The sequence below is a fragment of the Lethenteron reissneri genome, chromosome 71 (assembly GCF_015708825.2).
Source record: "Lethenteron reissneri isolate LAM-NWPU_2019-01 chromosome 71, ASM1570882v1, whole genome shotgun sequence".
In the NCBI taxonomy this organism is placed as follows: Eukaryota; Metazoa; Chordata; class Hyperoartia; order Petromyzontiformes; family Petromyzontidae; genus Lethenteron; species Lethenteron reissneri.
Window position 1 is genome coordinate 2,831,752 of NC_083849.1, and position 21,563 is coordinate 2,853,314.

The 21,563-nt window shown below is 53.9% G+C and overlaps 1 protein-coding gene across 1 annotated transcript in view; it reads left to right on the top strand.

The window, feature by feature from the left end:
* Window positions 1-1,533: 1,533 nt before the first annotated feature.
* Window positions 1,534-21,563, top strand: part of LOC133361198 (calmodulin-regulated spectrin-associated protein 1-like) — a 28,217-nt gene continuing 8,187 nt past the window's right edge. The window contains exon 1 of the mRNA XM_061580082.1: window positions 1,534-1,866. The gene's annotated coding sequence lies outside the window, so the exon portion shown is untranslated. The remainder of the gene's footprint in view (window positions 1,867-21,563) is intronic.

The following is a 21,563-nucleotide window of genomic DNA, read 5'->3' on the forward strand; positions in this document are numbered from 1 at the left end:
TCACCCCACACACTCACCCCACACGCTCACCCCACACGCTCACCCCACACACTCACCCCACACGCTCACCCCACACACTCACCCCACACACGCTCACCCCACACGCTCACCACACACGCTCACCCCACACGCTCACCCCACACACGCTCACCCCACACGCTCACCCCACACGCTCACCCCACACGCTCACCCCACACACACTCACCACTCACCCCTCACCCACTCGCTCACCACACACACTCACCACACACGCTCACCCCCCCCACACGCTCACCCCACACGCTCACCCCCCCACACGCACTCACCCCACACACGCGCCCCCCACGCGCTCACCCCCCCCCACACGCTCACCCCACACTCAGCCCACACGCGCTCACCCCACACACTCACCCCACACGCTCACCCCACACACTCACCCCACACACGCTCACCCCACACGCTCACCCCCCCACGCGCTCACCCCACACGCTCACCCCACACGCTCACCCCACAAGCTCTCACCCCACACACTCACCCCCCCACACGCTCACTCCACACACACCCCCCCACACGCACTCACCCCACACACACTCACCCCACACGCTCACCCCCCCACACGCTCACCCAACACGCTCACCCCACACACGCTCACCCCCACACACACTCACCCCACACGCTCACCCCCACACACGCTCACTCCACACACGCTCACTCCACACACACTCACCCCCCCACACGCTCACTCCACGCACTCACCCCCCCACACGCTCACCCACACGCTCACCCCACACGCTCACCCACCCCTAAGACCCCTAATCCACCCTCTTAACCCCCCCTAACCCCCCTAACCCACCCCTAAGACCCCTAACCCACCCCCTTAACCCCCCCTAACCCCCCTAACCCACCCCTAAGACCCCTAAGACCCCTAACCCACCCCCCTAACCCCCCTAACCCACCCCTAAGACCCCTAAGACCCCTAACCCACCCCCTTAACCCCCCCTAACCCACCCCTAAGCCCCCTAACCCACCCCCTTAACCCCCCCTAACCCCCCTAACCCACCCCTAAGACCCCTAACCCACCCCCCTAACCCCCCCTAACCCCCCTAACCCACCCCTAAGACCCCTAACCCACCCCCTTAACCCCCCCTAACCCCCCTAACCCACCCTTAAGACCCCTAACCCACCCCCCTAACCCCCCCTAACCCACCCCTAAGACCCCTAAGACCCCTAACCCACCCCCTTAACCCCCCCTAACCCCCCTAACCCACCCCTTAAGACCCCTAACCCACCCCCCTAACCCCCCCTAACCCCCCTAACCCACTCCCTAAGACCCCGTTACACCCACCCCAGCCCGCCATTCATTCCCCATCGGCAAGCCACACACACACAGAGAGGCCCTTCCAGATTAGTCTAACGCCTTCACCCGACCTGACCCCCCACCACCCCCCCACCACCACCACCCCCCCACCACCCCCCCACCACCACCACCACCACCCCCCCCACCACCCCCCATTACCCCATTAACCCCTTACCCCATTAACCCCTTACCCCATTAACCCCCCCTCCCTTACCCCCTTACCAATCCCTGCTCTTCGCCATGCGCCGTTAATACCAACCACAACATTTTTGCACCTTTGCATAGCAAGCCAGGCCTAGTGTCTGTGGGGGGCACGCCGCCCCCCGCAACAAAAACAGCCGCAAAACCATCGACGAATCCAGCCTGGCCCGCGACTTCACCAACCGGAACACGAGGAGGCCGGTCCCGTGGCGTCGGACACCACCACCACCACCACCCCCCCCACGCCTCGGTTCTCGTCTCTGCCCCCCCCCCGGGGTGACGGCAGAAGGCCGAGGCTGCTGGCGCTGCCGTAGCGAGTCGGTGAGGAGGTGAGACACACACACAGAGGCAGGGCTGACTGTGAGTGTGGTGACTGTGAGTGTGGTGACTGTGAGTGCGGTGACTGTGAGTGTGGTGACTGTGAGTGCGGTGACTGTGAGTGTGATGACTGTGAGTGTGATGACTGTGAGTGTGATGACTGCGAGTGCGGTGACTGTGAGTGTGATGACTGTGAGTGTGATGACTGTGAGTGTGGTGACTGTGAGTGCGGTGACTGTGAGTGTGGTGACTGAGTGTGGTGACTGTGAGTGCGGTGACTGTGAGTGTGGTGACTGAGTGCGGTGACTGTGAGTGTGGTGACTGTGAGTGTGATGACTGTGAGTGTGATGACTGCGAGTGCGGTGACTGTGAGTGCGGTGACTGTGAGTGTGGTGACTGAGTGTGGTGACTGTGAGTGCGGTGACTGTGAGTGTGGTGACTGTGAGTGTGGTGACTGTGAGTGTGATGACTGTGAGTGTGATGACTGTGAGTGTGGTGACTGTGAGTGTGATGACTGTGAGTGTGATGACTGTGAGTGTGGTGACTGTGAGTGTGGTGACTGTGAGTGTGGTGACTGTGAGTGCGGTGACTGTGAGTGTGATGACTGTGAGTGTGATGACTGTGAGTGTGATGACTGCGAGTGCGGTGACTGTGAGTGTGATGACTGTGAGTGTGATGACTGTGAGTGTGGTGACTGTGAGTGCGGTGACTGTGAGTGTGGTGACTGAGTGTGGTGACTGTGAGTGCGGTGACTGTGAGTGTGGTGACTGTGAGTGTGGTGACTGTGAGTGTGATGACTGTGAGTGTGATGACTGTGAGTGTGATGACTGTGAGTGTGGTGACTGTGAGTGCGGTGACTGTGAGTGTGGTGACTGAGTGTGGTGACTGTGAGTGCGGTGACTGTGAGTGTGGTGACTGTGAGTGTGGTGACTGTGAGTGTGATGACTGTGAGTGTGGTGACTGTGAGTGTGATGACTGTGAGTGTGATGACTGTGAGTGTGGTGACTGTGAGTGTGGTGACTGCGAGTGTGATGACTGTGAGTGTGATGACTGTGAGTGTGGTGACTGTGAGTGTGATGACTGTGAGTGTGATGACTGTGAGTGTGGTGACTGTGAGTGTGATGACTGCGAGTGTGGTGACTGCGAGTGTGGTGACTGTGAGTGCGGTGACTGTGAGTGCGGTGACTGTGAGTGCGGTGACTGCGAGTGTGGTGACTGTGAGTGTGGTGACTGTGAGTGTGATGACTGTGAGTGTGATGACTGTGAGTGTGATGACTGTGAGTGTGATGACTGTGAGTGTGATGACTGTGAGTGTGGTGACTGTGAGTGTGATGACTGTGAGTGTGGTGACTGTGAGTGCGGTGACTGTGAGTGTGATGACTGTGAGTGTGATGACTGTGAGTGTGGTGACTGTGAGTGTGGTGACTGTGAGTGTGGTGACTGTGAGTGCGGTGACTGCGAGTGCGGTGACTGCGAGTGTGATGGAGTGTGATGACTGTGAGTGTGATGACTGTGAGTGTGATGACTGTGAGTGTGATGACTGTGAGTGTGGTGACTGTGAGTGTGATGACTGTGAGTGTGGTGACTGTGAGTGTGATGACTGTGAGTGCGGTGACTGTGAGTGTGGTGACTGTGAGTGTGGTGACTGTGAGTGTGATGACTGTGAGTGCGGTGACTGTGAGTGTGATGACTGCGAGTGCGGTGACTGTGAGTGTGATGACTGTGAGTGTGATGACTGTGAGTGTGATGACTGTGAGTGTGATGACTGTGAGTGTGGTGACTGTGAGTGTGATGACTGTGAGTGTGGTGACTGTGAGTGCGGTGACTGTGAGTGTGATGACTGTGAGTGTGATGACTGTGAGTGTGGTGACTGTGAGTGTGATGACTGTGAGTGTGATGACTGCGAGTGCGGTGACTGCGAGTGCGGTGACTGCGAGTGTGGTGACTGTGAGTGTGGTGACTGTGAGTGAGGTGACTGCGAGTGTGGTGACTGTGAGTGCGGTGACTGTGAGTGAGGTGACTGCGAGTGCGGTGACTGCGAGTGTGGTGACTGTGAGTGCGGTGACTGTGAGTGATGGTGACTGCGAGTGTGGTGACTGTGAGTGCGGTGACTGCGAGTGCGGTGACTGCGAGTGCGGTGACTGCGAGTGCGGTGACTGTGAGTGCGGTGACTGTGAGTGTGGTGACTGTGAGTGCGGTGACTGTGAGTGTGGTGACTGTGAGTGCGGTGACTGTGAGTGTGGTGACTGTGAGTGTGGTGACTGTGAGTGTGGTGACTGTGAGTGCGGTGACTGTGAGTGTGGTGACTGTGAGTGCGGTGACTGTCTGTGTGGTGACTGTGAGTGTGGTGACTGTGAGTGTGGTGACTGTGAGTGCGGTGACTGTGAGTGTGGTGACTGTGAGTGCGGTGACTGTGAGTGTGGTGACTGTGAGTGTGGTGACTGTGAGTGCGGTGACTGTGAGTGTGGTGACTGTGAGTGCGGTGACTGTGAGTGTGGTGACTGTGAGTGTGGTGACTGTGAGTGTGGTGACTGTGAGTGCGGTGACTGTGAGTGTGGTGACTGTGAGTGCGGTGACTGTCTGTGTGGTGACTGTGAGTGTGGTGACTGTGAGTGTGGTGACTGTGAGTGCGGTGACTGTGAGTGTGGTGACTGTGAGTGCGGTGACTGTGAGTGTGGTGACTGTGAGTGCGGTGACTGTGAGTGTGGTGACTGTGAGTGTGGTGACTGTGAGTGCGGTGACTGTGAGTGTGGTGACTGTGAGTGTGGTGACTGTGAGTGTGGTGACTGTGAGTGCGGTGACTGTGAGTGCGGTGACTGTGAGTGCGGTGACTGTGAGTGCGGTGACTGTGAGTGTGATGACTGCGAGTGCGGTGACTGTGAGTGCGGTGACTGTGAGTGCGGTGACTGTGAGTGTGGTGACTGCGAGTGTGGTGACTGTGAGTGCGGTGACTGTGAGTGTGGTGACTGTGAGTGTGGTGACTGTGAGTGCGGTGACTGTGAGTGCGGTGACTGTGAGTGCGGTGACTGTGAGTGTGGTGACTGTGAGTGCGGTGACTGCGAGTGCGGTGACTGTGAGTGCGGTGACTGTGAGTGCGGTGACTGCGAGTGCGGTGACTGCGAGTGCGGTGACTGTGAGTGTGGTGACTGTGAGTGCGGTGACTGTGAGTGTGGTGACTGTGAGTGCGGTGACTGCGAGTGCGGTGACTGTGAGTGCGGTGACTGTGAGTGCGGTGACTGTGAGTGCGGTGACTGCGAGTGCGGTGACTGTGAGTGCGGTGACTGCGAGTGCGGTGACTGCGAGTGCGGTGACTGTGAGTGCGGTGACTGTGAGTGCGGTGACTGTGAGTGCGGTGACTGTGAGTGCGGTGACTGTGAGTGCGGTGACTGTGAGTGCGGTGACTGCGAGTGCGGTGACTGCGAGTGCGGTGACTGTGTGTGCGGTGACTGTGAGTGCGGTGACTGTGTGTGCGGTGACTGTGAGTGCGGTGACTGTGAGTGCGGTGACTGCGAGTGCGGTGACTGTGAGTGCGGTGACTGCGAGTGCGGTGACTGTGTGTGCGGTGACTGTGTGTGCGGTGACTGTGAGTGCGGTGACTGTGAGTGCGGTGACTGTGTGTGCGGTGACTGTGTGTGCGGTGACTGTGAGTGCGGTGACTGTGAGTGCGGTGACTGTGAGTGCGGTGACTGTGAGTGTGATGACTGTGAGTGTGGTGACTGTGAGTGTGATGACTGTAAGTGTGGTAACTGTGAGTGTGGTGACTGTGAGTGTGGTGACTGTGAGTGTGGTGACTGTGAGTGTGATGACTGTGAGTGTGGTGACTGTGAGTGAGGTGACTGTGAGTGTGGTGACTGTGTGTGCGGTGACTGTGAGTGCGGTGACTGTGAGTGTGGTGACTGTGAGTGCGGTGACTGTGAGTGTGATGACTGTGAGTGCGGTGACTGTGAGTGTGATGACTGTGAGTGCGGTGACTGTGAGTGTGATGACTGTGAGTGCGGTGACTGTGTGTGCGGTGACTGTGAGTGCGGTGACTGTGAGTGTGATGACTGTGAGTGTGATGACTGTGAGTGCGGTGACTGTGAGTGCGGTGACTGTGAGTGCGATGACTGTGAGTGCGGTGACTGTGAGTGTGATGACTGTGTGTGCGGTGACTGTGAGTGCGGTGACTGTGTGTGCGGTGACTGTGTGTGCGGTGACTGTGTGTGCGGTGACTGTGAGTGCGATGACTGTGAGTGTGATGACTGTGAGTGTGGTGACTGTGAGTGTGGTGACTGTGAGTGTGATGACTGTGTGTGCGGTGACTGTGTGTGCGGTGACTGTGTGTGCGGTGACTGTGAGTGTGATGACTGTGAGTGTGATGACTGTGAGTGTGATGACTGTGAGTGCGGTGACTGTGAGTGTGATGACTGTGTGTGCGGTGACTGTGAGTGTGATGACTGTGAGTGCGGTGACTGTGTGTGCGGTGACTGTGAGTGTGGTGACTGTGAGTGTGATGACTGTGTGTGCGGTGACTGTGAGTGCGGTGACTGTGTGTGCGGTGACTGTGAGTGCGGTGACTGTGTGTGCGGTGACTGTGAGTGTGATGACTGTGAGTGTGATGACTGTGAGTGTGGTGACTGTGAGTGTGGTGACTGTGAGTGTGATGACTGTGTGTGCGGTGACTGTCTGTGTGGTGACTGTGAGTGTGATGACTGTGAGTGTGATGACTGTGTGTGCGGTGACTGTGAGTGTGGTGACTGTGAGTGTGGTGACTGTGAGTGTGATGACTGTGTGTGCGGTGACTGTCTGTGTGGTGACTGTGAGTGTGATGACTGTGAGTGTGGTGACTGTGAGTGTGGTGACTGTGAGTGCGGTGACTGCGAGTGCGGTGACTGCGAGTGCGGTGACTGCGAGTGCGGTGACTGCGAGTGCGGTGACTGTGAGTGCGGTGACTGTGAGTGCGGTGACTGTGAGTGCGGTGACTGTGAGTGCGGTGACTGTGAGTGCGGTGACTGTGAGTGCGGTGACTGTGAGTGCGGTGACTGTGAGTGCGGTGACTGTGAGTGCGGTGACTGTGAGTGCGGTGACTGCGAGTGCGGTGACTGTGAGTGCGGTGACTGCGAGTGCGGTGACTGCGAGTGTGGTGACTGCGAGTGCGGTGACTGTGAGTGCGGTGACTGTGAGTGTGGTGACTGTGAGTGCGGTGACTGTGAGTGTGGTGACTGTGAGTGCGGTGACTGTGAGTGCGGTGACTGTGAGTGTGGTGACTGTGAGTGTGATGACTGCGAGTGCGGTGACTGCGAGTGCGGTGACTGTGAGTGCGGTGACTGTGAGTGCGGTGACTGTGAGTGCGGTGACTGTGAGTGCGGTGACTGCGAGTGCGGTGACTGTGAGTGCGGTGACTGCGAGTGCGGTGACTGCGAGTGTGGTGACTGCGAGTGTGGTGACTGCGAGTGCGGTGACTGTGAGTGCGGTGACTGTGAGTGTGGTGACTGCGAGTGCGGTGACTGTGAGTGCGGTGACTGTGAGTGCGGTGACTGTGTGCGATGTGCACATGCATTCTGTTTTAAGATGCCGTGAACCTCACCGTTCTTGCCAGGCCCATCACCGCTCATGGCAGACAACTCGCGATGAAATCTCAGTCGCTGCTGCTGCTGCTGCTGCCACGAGCTAATGGGGGCTTGGCCCTAATGTGATATCGATGGGGTATGAGAGTCGATGGCACAACGCATTCTCTCTCTCGCTGTACCTTCTGTGAGTAACAATGTGTGGGGGGGCTGGGAGAGTCGTGATTTCAGCAGTGGGAGAGAAGGCCCCGGGTAATGTATTCGTAAGGTCCCTCTTGCTCAATTATGTACTTGATATTACCAGATCAAGACACCGCGGCTGTGGCTATGAGATGTTGACTACCTCGCCTGGTCTATAGGAGGTCTGTCGCTCTCATCATCATCACGGTGGCTAGGAGATGTTGACTACCTCGCCTGGTCTATAGGAGGTCTGTCGCTCTCATCATCATCACGGTGGCTAGGAGATGTTGACTACCTCGCCTGGTCTACAGGAGGTCTCTCTCTCTCATCATCATCACGGTGGATAGGAGATGTTGACTACCTCGCCTGGTACGCTTGAGGCCGTGGGTTCGATCCCGACCCTGATGATGCCTGCTGTATATTTGGAGTCTGCGTGTTTCTCTCTCATCATCATCACGGTGGCTATGAGATGTTAACTTCCTCGCCTGGTGTACAGGAGGTCGTGGGTTCGATCCCGACCCTGATGATGCCTGCTGGGATCTTTCGAGTCTGCGTGTCTCTCTCTCATCATCATCACGGTGGCTCGGAGATGTTGACTACCTCGCCTGGTGCGCAGGAGGTCGTTGGTTCGATCCCGACCCAGGCGCCTGCTGTATATTTCGAGTTTGCGTGTCTCTCCCCGTGGTCGCGTGGGTTTTCCTCCGGGTCCTCCGGCTTTGCCCCTTAACGTTTCGAATCAACATCGCGCGATTCGAATATTTGGCTGCCGCTTAAAAGTTCCACTTGACGACGATAAGCCCGCTTCTTCGAGCTCTCATTTGTGATCGCGAGGTCGCTAATCAAGCAAAGCACTCGATATAGATAGCTCAGTGGGCCCTGACATGGTAAAATAAAAAGTAAAGCTTTAGTATGAGTATGGGTTCAATCTTAATTTTGGAGCTTTCGTGACTGCATGAATTATTCTTTGGTTCTTTCGGTAAAGTGACGTCTAAAGAAAAAATAATAAATTAAATACGAGCATACGACGTTTCGATTGCAACACAAGCAATCATCATCAGGTATAAATGAAATAGCGACAAAAAATCTAACCAGAAAACTACAGACAGACATATAAGCAGACAGATATCACCAAGATACATAGAGAGAGAGAGTAAATATTAAATATTTAAGGCCACCCCACAAAGACGATCTCTCTCTCTCTGTACCTGTGTTACTCTCTCTCTGTGTATCTTGGTGATATCTGTCTGCTTATATGTCTGTCTATAGTTTTATGGTTAGATTTTTTGTTGCTATTTCATTTATACCTGATGCTGATTGCTTGTGTTGCAATCGAAACGTCGTATGCTATTACTTAATTCATTATTTTATCTTTATACGTCACTTTACCGAAAGAACCAAAGAAGAAGCTTTAGTATGGGTCTCTGTGAGTATGAGTATGGGACTCTGTGTGCATGGGGGTCAATGAGTATGGGTCTATTTCGATTTAAATCTTTCGTGACTGCAGGGATTCATCTTCAAGGTTCTTTCGGTAAAGTCACGTAGAAGGGAAATAATAAAATAATAAAAATAAAACAAAATTATTCTCACGACGTTTCGGCCACAACGTAAGCAGCCGTCCTCAGGTGAAAAACAGGTCCTCAGGTGAAGAACAGGTCTGTCGGGATGACAGCATCTGACGCTGTCTTTCCGACAGACCTGTTCTTCACCTGACGACGGCTGCTTGCGTTGTGGCCGAAACGTCGTGAGAATTATTTTATTATGTTTTATTATTATTTTATTATTTCCCTTCTACGTGATGACTTTACCGAAAGAACCAGAAAGATGAGTGTGGGTCTGTGTGGGTGCCTACGATCAATAGTTTATAGCCTGGCAACGGCGGCGTCGCCTGCGACCGCAACGATGCGAGTGTTTTGAGTTTCCAGTGCAGATTATAAATGCGTGAGCCATCGAGATAACGTTCGAAGTCCCCACTTCAAACGCCCAGAGGGCAGTGATTGAGCGCACGGTGCAAAGCAACCCCGTGAACGACTGACATTTTATTATTTCCATTCTTACGTGACTTTACCGAAAGAATCAAGGAGATGCGATGGCTGGAGCTACTTCTCTTTGGCGAGGCGTGCGATCTTCTTGGTTCTTTCGGTAAAGTCACGTAGAATGGAAGTAATAAAAGAATAAAAATAAAACAGAATACAATTCTCACGACGTTTCGGCCACAACGCAAGCAGCCGTCCTCAGGTGAAGACCAGGTCTGTCGGGGAGACAGCGTCTGAATGAAACACCACCACGCTTGGCAGCGTATATTTAAGCTGGGTTGGAAGGGGAAGAGCGCTTTCACCTGAGGACGGCTGCTTGCGTTGTGGCCGAAACGTCGTGAGAATTATTATATTATGTTTTATTTTTATTATTTTATTATTTCCCATCTACGTGACTTTACCGAAAGAACCAAGAAGATGAATCCCTGCAGTCACGAAAGCTTTAAATCGAAATGTAACCGCCACTACGGGGAGGGATTCCACAAAACTTTAAGATCCTTCAACAAACTCCGTGATAAGAAGGCTCAGCTAATCGAGTCTCTCACCTTTCTGAAGAGATGCCGCGACTCTAAGCTTAAATAGACGCTCCAAGCCTGGGGTGTGTCATTCAGACGCTGTCTTTCCGACAGACCTGGTCTCCACCTGAGGACGGCTGCTTGCGTTGTGGCCGAAACGTCGTGAGAATTGTATTTTATTGTGTTTTATTTTTATTATTTTATTATTACCTTCTACGTGATGACTTTACCGAAAGAACCGAGAAGATGACGGTACGTGTTTTTTTTTTATTTTCACAATGACGCAGTTGAGGACGGGGGGTGGGGGGGGCAGGAGGGGCACGCTGGGGTCACAGAGCAACGGCAGTGGGTTCGGTTCGTGGGTGCCTCTGGTGCAGAGGTCACAACCGGGTACCCGGTACCCATACCCTACCCCAGCAGTCGGGAACCTATGGCTCGCGAGCCATATATGGCTCTTCCGGTGACGGCATATGGCTCCCAGACAATTTTGAGTTGAAAAAAATAAAATGAAAAAATCCGTTTGGAACTGATTTTAAAATACTTGTGATATTGCTTAATAATACCGTGTCGTTTTAAAGTTAACAGAAATTAGTTTTGAAGATACATTTCACGGGTCACGCCTGCACGAAGCTCAACCTCACCACGTACGAACCAGACTACACAAGGCCATCAGCAAAACTATGCAGCACCACAGAAGTCGCATTAAAAGTAAGACATATTTAATTTATTAAACGTTAAAAATACTATATGGCTCTCAATGCAATATATTTTGAAATATTTGGCTTTTATGGCTCTCCCAGTCAAAAAGTTTCCCGACCCCTGCCCTACCCGATACCCGGCTACCCGTACCCGGCCGCAGATGGTGGTGGAATTGGTGGTAGTGGAGGTGGTGGTAGTGATGCAGGTTGTGGTGGTGATGGTGAGGATGGTGGTGGTGGTGATGGTGGCAGTGGCGGTGGTTGTGGTGGCGATGGAGGTTGCGGTGGTGGTGGTAATGGTGATGGGGTGATGGAGGTGTTGGTTGTGGTGGTGTTGGTTGTGGTGGTGGTATTGGTGATAGTGGAGGTGGTGGTAGTGATGCATGTTGTGGTGGTGATGGTGAGGATGGTGGTGGTGGTGTTGGTGGCAGTGGCGGTGGTTGTGGTGGCGATGGAGGTTGCGGTGGTGGTGGTAATGGTGATGGGGTGATGGAGGTGTTGGTTGTGGTGGTGGTATTGGTTGTAGTGGAGGTGGTGGTAGTGATGTTGTGGTGGTGATGGTGAGGAGGATGGTGGTGGTGGTGTTGGTGGGAGTGGAAGTGGTGGTAGTGATGTAGGTTGTGGTGGTGATGGTGAGAATGGTGGTGGTGGCAGTGGCGGTGGTTGTGGTTGTGGTGGTGTTGGGGATGGTGGTGGTATTGGTGGTAGTGGAGGTGGTGGTAGTGATGTTGTGGTGGTAATAGTTAGGATGGTGGTGGTGATGTTGGTAGGAGTGGCGGTGGTTGTGGTGATGGTGGTGTTGGTTCTGGTGGTGTTGGGGATGGTGGTGGTAGTGGAGGTGGTGGTAGTGATGTTGTGGTGGTGATGGTGAGGATGGTGGTGGTGGTGTTGGTGGGAGTGGCGGTGGTTGTGGTGATGTTGGTGGGAGTGGCGGTGGTTGTGGTGGTGATGTAGTTTGCGGTTGTGTTGGTGGTGATGGAGGTTACAGTTGCGGTGATGGTGTTTGTGGGGATGGTGATGGGGTGATGGAGGTGGTGGTAGTGACGTTGTGGTGGTGATGGTGAGGATGGTGGTGGTAGTGGAGGTGGTGGTAGAGATGTTGTGGTGGTGGTGGTGGTGGTGTTGGTAGGAGTGGCGGTGGTTGTGTTGGTGTTGGGGATGGTGGTGGTATTGGTGGTAGTGGAGGTGGTGGTAGTGATGCAGGTTGTGGTGGTGATGGTGATGGTATTGGTGGTAGTGGAGGTGGTGGTAGTGATGTTGTGGTGGTGATGGTGAGGATGGTGGTGGTGTTGGTAGGAGTGGCGGTGGTTGTGGTGGCGATGGTGGTGTTGGTTGTGGTGGTGAGGATGGTGGCGGGTGGCGGTGTTGGGTATGGTGGTGGTATTGGTGGTAGTAGAGGTGGTGGTAGTGATGCAGGTTGTGGTGGTGATGGTGAGGATGGTGGTGGTGGTGTTGGGGATGATGATTGTATTGGTGGTAGTGGAGGTGGTGGTAGTGATGTTGTGGTGGTGATGGTGAGGATGGTGGTGGTGTTGGTAGGAGTGGCGGTGGTTGTGGTGGCAATGGTGGTGTTGGTTGTGGTGGTGAGGATGGTGGCGGGTGGCGGTGTTGGGTATGGTGGTGGTATTGGTGGTAGTAGAGGTGGTGGTAGTGATGTAGGTTGTGGTGGTGATGGTGAGGATGGTGGTGGTGGTGTTGGGGATGATGATTGTATTGGTGGTAGTGGAGGTGGTGGTAGTGATGTTGTGGTGGTGAGGATGGTGGTGGTGGTGTTGGTAGGAGTGGCGGTGGTTGTGGTGGCGATGGAGGTTGTGTTTGCAGTGGGGTGGTGTCCGACAGCCTTTCTAGCCATCCCAGCCGTCGCCGCTCCTCGAAAGGGAGTCGGTGGCGGCGGTGCACTCGATGCCACGGATTCCCACGGGGGCTGCCCGCGTGGCTGATTTACATTTGTCCCCATCTGCTCCCCACCCACACCACCCCCCCCCCCCCCGACAACTGAGGACCTAAACCCGCTTCAATATTCGCGGCAGGGTAAACCGACGCCTCGGGGTTTAGATTTTTTTTTTTAGCCCCAGATTGACCCAACCCTGGGCCACAGTCTGTGTTGTTTTGAATCTGTGTTGTTTTTTTTGTTTCGCCGCCTTCGGATTCTGTGAATTCAAAGCAGGGTGCTGCATAGAGGTCGCAAACGCGTTTTGATTCTTTACCCGTAGCCGGCCGCACCAGGGTCGCAAATGGGTACCCGTACCCGTACCCGCACGTGTACGGGTACCCGTTCCCTACCCGTATCCTACCCGAAATGAGTGACAAACGGTGACTCACCAGTGACTCAGGCCTACCCGTACCCGTACCCGGCCGCACCAGGGTCGCAAACGGTTACCCGTACCCGTACCCGGCCGTGTACGGGTACCCGTTCCCTACCCGTATCCTACCCGAAATGAGTGACCAACGGTGACTCACCGGTGACTCACGGCCTACCCATACCCGGCCGCACCAGGGTCGTAAACGGGTACCCGTACCTGGCTGGGTACGGGTATGGTACGGGTATCGGGTACCTGATTGCGACCTCTGGGATGAAGCCATGTTGCAGGCGCGGGTGGGTTGATTCTAGGAACTTGAATTGTGAGAAGGGACAAGACGTTGGGAAATGAGTGACCAACGGTGACTCACCGGTGACTCACGGCCTACCCGTACCCGGCCGCACCAGGGTCGCAAACGGCTACACGTACCTGGCCGGGTACGGGTAGCCGGGTATCGGGTAGGGTACGGGTATCGGGTACCCGGTTGCGACCTCTGGTGCTGCAAGTAGCTCATGGGGGGGTGTCCAGGCGGGTTGCGGCCTCGCACGGGGGGGGGGGGCCACGGGCCAGAGAGGCACAGCTGGCGCACGACAGAGGTGGGGGGGGGGGGGGGCTGCATGCTGGCGAGATGTTAACTCCCTCGCCTGGTACACAGGAGGTCATAGGTTCGATCCCAAACCTGACGCCTGCTTCTGTATAATTGGAGTTGGCGTGTCTCTCTCTTTCATCATCATCATCACGGTGGTGAGATGTTTACTCCCTCGCCTGGTATACAGGAGGCCGTGGGTTAAATTCAGACCCTGACGCCTGCTGCTGCTGTATATTTGGAGTTTGGAGGTGGCGAGATGTTAACTACCTTGCCTGGTATACAGGAGGTCGTGGGTTCGATCCCGACCCTGACGATGCCTGCTGCTGTATATTTGGAGTCTGCGTGTCTCTCTCTCATCATCATCACGGTGGCTAGGAGATGTTAACTACCTCGCCTGGTATACAGGAGGTCGTGGGTTCAATCCAGACCCTGACGCCTGCTTCTGTATATTTGGAGTTTGCGTGTGGCGAGATGTTAACTACCTCGCTTGGTATGCAGGAGGTCGTGGGTTCAGTTCAGACGCGGACGCCTGCTGCTGTATATTTGGAGTTTGGAGGTGGCGAGATGTTAACTACCTTGCCTGGTATACAGGAGGTCATAGGTTCGATCCCAACCCTGACGCCTGCTGTATATTTGGAGTTTGCGTGTCTCTCTCTCTCTCATCATCATCACGGTGGCTAGGAGATGTTAACTACCTCGCCTGGTATACAGGAGGTCGTGGGTTCGATCCCGACCCTGACGACGCTTGCTGCTGTATATTTGGAGTCTGCGTGTCTCTCTCATCATCATCATCATCACGGTGGCTAGGAGATGTTAACTCCCTCGCCTGGTCTACAGGAGGTCGTGGGTTCGATCCCGACCCTGACGATGCCTGCCGCTGCTGCTGTATATTTGGAGTTTGCGTGTCTCTCTCTCATCATCATCACGGTGGCTAGGAGATGTTAACTACCTCGCCTGGTCTACAGGAGGTCGTGGTTTCGATCCCGACCCTGACGATGCCTGCTGATGCTGTATATTTGGAGTCTGCGTGTCTTTCTCTCATCATCATCACGGTGGCTAGGAGATGTTAACTACCTCGCCTGGTCTACAGGAGGTCGTGGGTACGATCCCGACCCTGATGATGCCTGCTGCTGCTGTATATTTGGAGTCTGCGTGTCTCTCTCTCATCATCATCACTGTGGCTAGGAGATGTTAACTACCTCGCCTGGTCTACAGGAGGTCGTGGTTTCGATCCCGACCCTGACGATGCCTGCTGATGCTGTATATTTGGAGTCTGCATGTCTCTCTCTCATCATCATCACGGTAGCTAGGAGATGTTAACTACCTCGCCTGGTCTACAGGAGGTCGTGGTTTCGATCCCGACCCTGACGACGCCTGCTGCTGCTGCTGTATATTTGGAGTCTGTGTGTCTTTCTCTCATCATCATCACGGTGGCTAGGAGATGCTAACTCCCTCGCCTGGTCTACAGGAGGTCGTGGTTTCGATCCCGACCCTGACGACGCCTGCTGCTGCTGTGTATTTGGAGTCTGCGTCTCTCTCATCATCATCACGGTGGCTAGGGAGATGTTACCTACCTCCCCGTGGTGGCATGGATTTTTTTCCGGGTCCTCCACTTTCTCCTTCCCACATTTCACAGTGTTTGGCCACTGCTTGACATCACGACGCGATTGTAAAGCCGTCGCTTGGTTTAGCTGCTATCATTTGTGGCCGCTAGGTCACTCCTGAAGTGGAGCTATACATCATATCCCAGTGGGGCCTTACCTGGTCATTTAAAAATGTAAATTAAAATTTTTTTTTAATAGATTTTCAGAATCGGAATCTTTATTTATTCTTTCAGCACCGTCACTCCGCATCGTTGCTCCAAGCGTGTTTGTCCGCCTCCCAGAATAACAATGTGAATCTTCCTTTAGACCGTGAGGAATCTGAAAAGCTATGAAGCTCATCATCTTCTTGGTTCTTTCGGTAAAGTCGTCACGTAGAAGGGAAATAATGAAATGATAAAAATAAAACATAATAAAATAATTACATTTCGATTTAAAGCTTTCGTGACTGCAGGGATTCATCTTCTTGGTTCTTTCGGTAAAGTCATCACGTAGAAGGGAAATAATGAAATAATAAAAATTAAACATAATAAAATAATATAATAATACAATAAAATAATGTAATAAAATAATATTGTCGTATTAAATAATAAAATAATATTGTTTTTCGATTTAAAGCTTTCGTGACTGCAGCAGGGATTCATCTTCTTGGTTCTTTGGGTAAAGTCGTCACGTAGAAGGGAAATAATAAAATAATAAAAATAAAACATAATAAAATAATACAATTCTCACGACGTTTCGGCCACAATGCAAGGCGCCCTTCCTCCTCCGACCCAGCTTAAATATACGCTGCCAAGCTTGATGGTGTTCATTCAGACGCTGTCTTTTCGTCAGCCCTGTTCTTCACCTGAGGACGGCTGCTTGCGTTGTGACCGAAACGTCGTGAGAATTGTATTTTATTATGTTTAATTTTTATTATTTTATTATTTCCCTTCTACGTGATGACTTTACCGAAAGAACCAAGAAAATGGGAGTTGTCATTTAGCCCGTGGGGAATCTGATGATCCGTGAAGCTCTTCTTGACAGATGTCCTCCGAGGTATATCCACCTTCGGCATAACAATGGGATTCATCTTCTTGGTTCGTTCGGTAAAGTCATCACGTAGGAAGGAAATAATAAAATAATAAAAATAAAACATTAAATAATTCTCACGACGTTTCGGCCACAACGCAAGCAGCCGTCTGATGCTGTCATTTTTATGATGTTTTATTTTTATTATTTTATTATTTCCCTTCTACGTGACTTTACCGAAAGAACCAAGAAGATGAATCCCTGCAGTCACGAAAGCTTTAAATCGAAATGGGAATCTTATTCTTTTCTTCAAATTTTCTTGCCGTGGTTTTCACACCCGATTACGATTGCTTGTGTTGCAGTCGAAACGTCGTGAGAATTTATTGTTTTATTTTTATTATTTTATTATTTCCCTTCTACGTGACTTTACCGAACGAACCAAAAAAATATGCATCCCTGCATATTCTTGGTTTTTCGTTTAGATCGATGAATCCAAAGAGCTCTCAAGCTCTTCACAGATCTCCTTTGGGGGTTGTTGGGGGGAGAGTGGTGGGGGTGGGGGGCCCTGCAGTCAATAATTCAATAACTTGAGTGAATCGTTGCTTCCGCGTCACACGAGAGGGCAGGGAGGTGAACGATAGCATGGCGTGTTGTCGCGGTGACTGCATCTGCGGTGGTGTTCACGATGAATGTGTCGCCAACGTAAATCCTTGTCATCCGTTGCTACGGCTGAGGCATCCGTTGCTACGGCTGAGACATCCGTTGCTACGGCTGAGGCATCCGTTGCTACGGCTGAGGCATCCGTTGCTACGGCTGAGGCATCCGTTGCCACGGCTGAGACATCCGTTGCCACGGCTGAGACATCCGTTGCTACGGCTGAGGTATCCGTTGCTACGGCTGAGACATCCGTTGCCACGGCTGAGACATCCGTTGCTACGGCTGAGACATCCGTTGCTACGGCTGAGGCATCCGTTGCTACGGCTGAGGCATCCGTTGCTACGGCTGAGACATCCGTTGCTACGGCTGAGGCATCCGTTGCCACGGCTGAGACATCCGTTGCTATGGCTGAGGCATCCGTTGCCATGGCTGAGACATCCGTTGCTACGGCTTAGACCTCCGTTGCTACGGCTGAGGCATCCGTTGCTACGGCTGAGACATCCGTTGCTACGGCTTAGGCATCCGTTGCTACGGCTGAGGCATCCGTTGCTACGGCTTAGACATCCGTTGCTACCGCTGAGACATCCGTTGCCACGGCTGAGACATCCGTTGCTACGGCTGAGGCATCCGTTGCTACGGCTGAGGCATCCGTTGCCACGGCTGAGACATCCGTTGCTACGGCTGAGACATCCGTTGCTACGGCTGAGGTATCCGTTGCTACGGCTGAGACATCCGTTGCTACGGCTGAGGCATCCGTTGCTACGGCTGAGGCATCTGTTGCTACGGCTGATGCATCCGTTGCTACGGCTGATGCATCCGTTGCTACGGCTGAGACATCCGTTGCTACGGCTGAGACCTCCGTTGCTACGGCTGAGGCATCCGTTGCCACGGCTGAGACATCCGTTGCTACGGCTGAGACATCCGTTGCTACGGCTGAGGTATCCGTTGCTACGGCTGAGACATCCGTTGCTACGGCTTAGACATCCGTTGCTACGGCTGAGGCATCTGTTGCTACGGCTGATGCATCCGTTGCTACGGCTGATGCATCCGTTGCTACGGCTGAGGCATCCGTTGCTACGGCTGAGACCTCCGTTGCTACGGCTGAGGCATCCGTAGGGTACGGGTATCGGGTACCCGATTGCGACCTCTGGGATGAAGCCATGTTACAGGCGCGGGTGGGTTGATTCTAGGAACTTGAATTGTGAGAAGAGACAAGACGTTGGGAAATGAGTGACAAACGGTGACTCTTCGATTTAAAGCTTTCGTGACTGCAGGGATTCATCTTCTTGGTTCTTTCGGTAAAGTCACGTGACTTTACCGAAAGAACCAAGAAGATGAAACGGTGACTCACCGGTGACTCACGGCCTACCCGTACCCGTACCCGGCCGCACCAGGGTCGCTAACGGCTACCCGTACCTGGCCGGGTACGGGTAGCCGGGTATCGGGTAGGGTACGGGTATCGGGTAGGGTACGGGTATCGGGTAGGGTACGGGTGTAGGGTACGGGTATCGGGTAGGGTACGGGTATCGGGTAGGGTATCGGGTAGGGTAGGGTACGGGTGTAGGGTACGGGTATCGGGTAGGGTACGGGTATCGGGTAGGGTACGGGTATCGGGTAGGGTACGGGTATCGGGTAGGGTACGGGTATCGGGTAGGGTACGGGTATCGAGTAGGGTACGGGTATCGGGTAGGGTACGTGTATCGGGTACGGGTATCAGGTAGGGTACGGGTATCGGGTAGGGTACGGGTGTAGGGTACGGGTATCGGGTAGGGTACGGGTATCGGGTAGGGTACGGGTATCGGGTAGGGTACGGGTATCGGGTAGGGTACGGGTATCGGGTACCCGGTTGTGACCGCTGACCCACGTTCCATTCCCGCTCAAGACCACCAACACCATCGGTGACGGTTGACCGAACCGGTCCTGGGTCTACCCTAGGTCGACTCAGCCTCAAATGAGTATCTGGTGCTGTGTGTAGTAAACATCGCCACTGGGGAGACAAAGGCGGTAGGGCGTGGTGCTGGCCACCCACCCCCTCGTGTGCCACTGTGCCGGTAGCCTTCATAAGCAGAGCTCGCTACTGACAGCACTTGCCCCTACAGTCTGTGTAGGCTATACGGGGGATGTTTGTCTTTGTGATGCTAGCCACCCACCCCCTCGTGTGCCATTGTGCCAGCCTTCATAAGCAGTGCTCGCTACTAACAGCACTTGCCCCTACAGTCTGTCAAGGCTATACGGGGGATGTTTGTCTTTGTGATGCTGGCCACCCACCCCCTCGTGTGCCACTGTGCCAGCCTGCATAAGCAGTGCTCGCTATTAACAGCACTTGCCCCTACAGTCTGTGTAGGCTATACGGGGGCTGTTTATCTTTGTGATGCTAGCCACCCACCCCCTCGTGTGCCACTGTGCCGGTAGCCTTCATAAGCAGTGCTCGCTACTGACAGCACTTGCCCCTACAGTCTGTGTAGGCTATACGGGGGATGTTTATCTTTGTGGTGCTGGCCCACCCTTCATAAGCAGTGCTCGCTACTAACAGCACTTGCCCCTACAGTCTGTGTAGGCTATACGGGGGATGTTTATCTTTGTGGTGCTGGCCCACCCTTCATAAGCAGTGCTCGCTACTGACAGCACTTGCCCCTACAGTCTGTCAAGGCTATACGGGGGATGTTTGTCTTTGTGATGCTGGCCACCCACCCACCCACCCCCTCGTGTGCCACAGTGCCGGTAGCCTTCGTAAGTGGTGCTGCTGCTACTCGCTACTGACAGCACTTGCCCCTACAGTCTGTGTAGGCTATACGGGGGATGTTTGTCTTTGTGATGCTCGCCACCCACCCCCTCGTGTGCCATTGTGCCGGTAGCCTTCATAAGCAGTGCTCGCTACTAACAGCACTTGCCCCTACAGTCTGTCAAGGCTATACGGGGGATGTTTGTCTTTGTGATGCTCGCCACCCACCCCCTCGTGTGCCATTGTGCCGGTAGCCTTCATAAGCAGTGCTCGCTACTAACAGCACTTGCCCCTACAGTCTGTCAAGGCTATACGGGGGGGCGATCTTTGTTTTCGACGGCGGTGGGAATCCCAGCGTAGGCCCCGATGTGCAGGATGAAATGATCGGCAAGCATCATCATCATCCTCATCATCATCATCCTCAGCAGCAGCAGCCATCGCTCGCCAGTTCGACAGTGATGCTGTCGCCGCTTCTGATTTGTCGCAACAAAGAAGCCGTCGTACGGGTGCGGCTGTGATGCTGATGCTGCTGATGCTGCTCCTGCTGCTGCTGCTCCTGCTGCTGCTGCTACTGCTTCTACTACTCCTGCTGCTGTTGCCGCTGCTGCTGCTGCTACTGCTGCTACCACTGCTACTGCTGCTCCTGCTGCTGTTGCTGCTGCTGATGATGATGCTGATGATGATGCTGCTGTTGCTGCTGATGATGATGCTGCTGCTGCTCCTGCTGCTGTTGCCGCTGCTGCTGCTACTGCTGCTACCACTGCTACTGCTGCTCCTGCTGCTGTTGTTGCTGCTGTTGCTGTTGTTGCTCCTGCTGTTGCTGCTCCTGCTGCTGCTGCTGCTGATGATGCTGCTGATGATGCTGCTCCTGCTGCTACTGCTGCTCCTGCTGCTGATGTTGCTGTTGTTGCTGCTGTTCCTCCTGCTGCTGCTGCTCCTGCTGCTAATCATCCTGCTGCTGCTCCTGCTGCTGCTGCTGCTGCTGTTCCTCCTGCTGCTGCTCCTGTTGCTGCTACTGTAGTGTTTGGTAGCGTATTGTGTAGTTTATACTGGTAGGAACCTCCTGGTTACGCTAGCCCACAGGGGATTATTGTGTCCGTCCGTCCGTCGTGCATCCAAAAACGGGAGGGGTGGGGCTGGGTTGAGAGGGGAGGGTGGGGAGGGGCTGGGTGGGGAGGGTAGGGCTGGGGCTGGGTGGGGAGGGGAGGGTGGGGTGGGGCTGGGTGGGTGGTGGCAGGGGTGGGGGTGGGTGGGCAGGGGCTGGGTGGGGAGGGTGGGGCTGGGGAGGGTGGGTTGGGGCTGGGTGGGGAGGGGCTGGTCACCCCGTGGTGCCCTTATAAAACTCAACGTTTAACCTACTCACGCCGGCTTGTGCCCGCCCTCACAGTCGGGCATATTTGCGGAATACACCACGCGCCGTTGACCCTGCAGGCCATTGACCGAGCAACCCGACGTTCCTACCAGCTCCCTCCGCAGGAATGTGTTTGTAGTGTAGTGCCTTCATAGAGCCCCAATGTGTTCGCTTACTGACCATTCTTGCCCTGCTATCGATGGGCTGTTGTTGGCACAGCAAATATTAATTTTGGAGCTTTCGTGACTGCAGGAATGATTCTTTGGTTCTTTCGGTAAAGTGACGTATAGAGATAAAATAATAAATTAAATACTAGCACACGACGTTTCGATTGCAACACAAGCAATCATCGTCAGGTGTAATGAAATAGCGACATAGAATCTAACCAGGAAACTATAGACAGACATATAAGCAGACAGATATCACCAAGATACACAGAGAGAGAGTAACACAGGTACAGAGAGAGAGAGATCGTCTTTGTGGGGTGGCCTAAAATATTTAATAT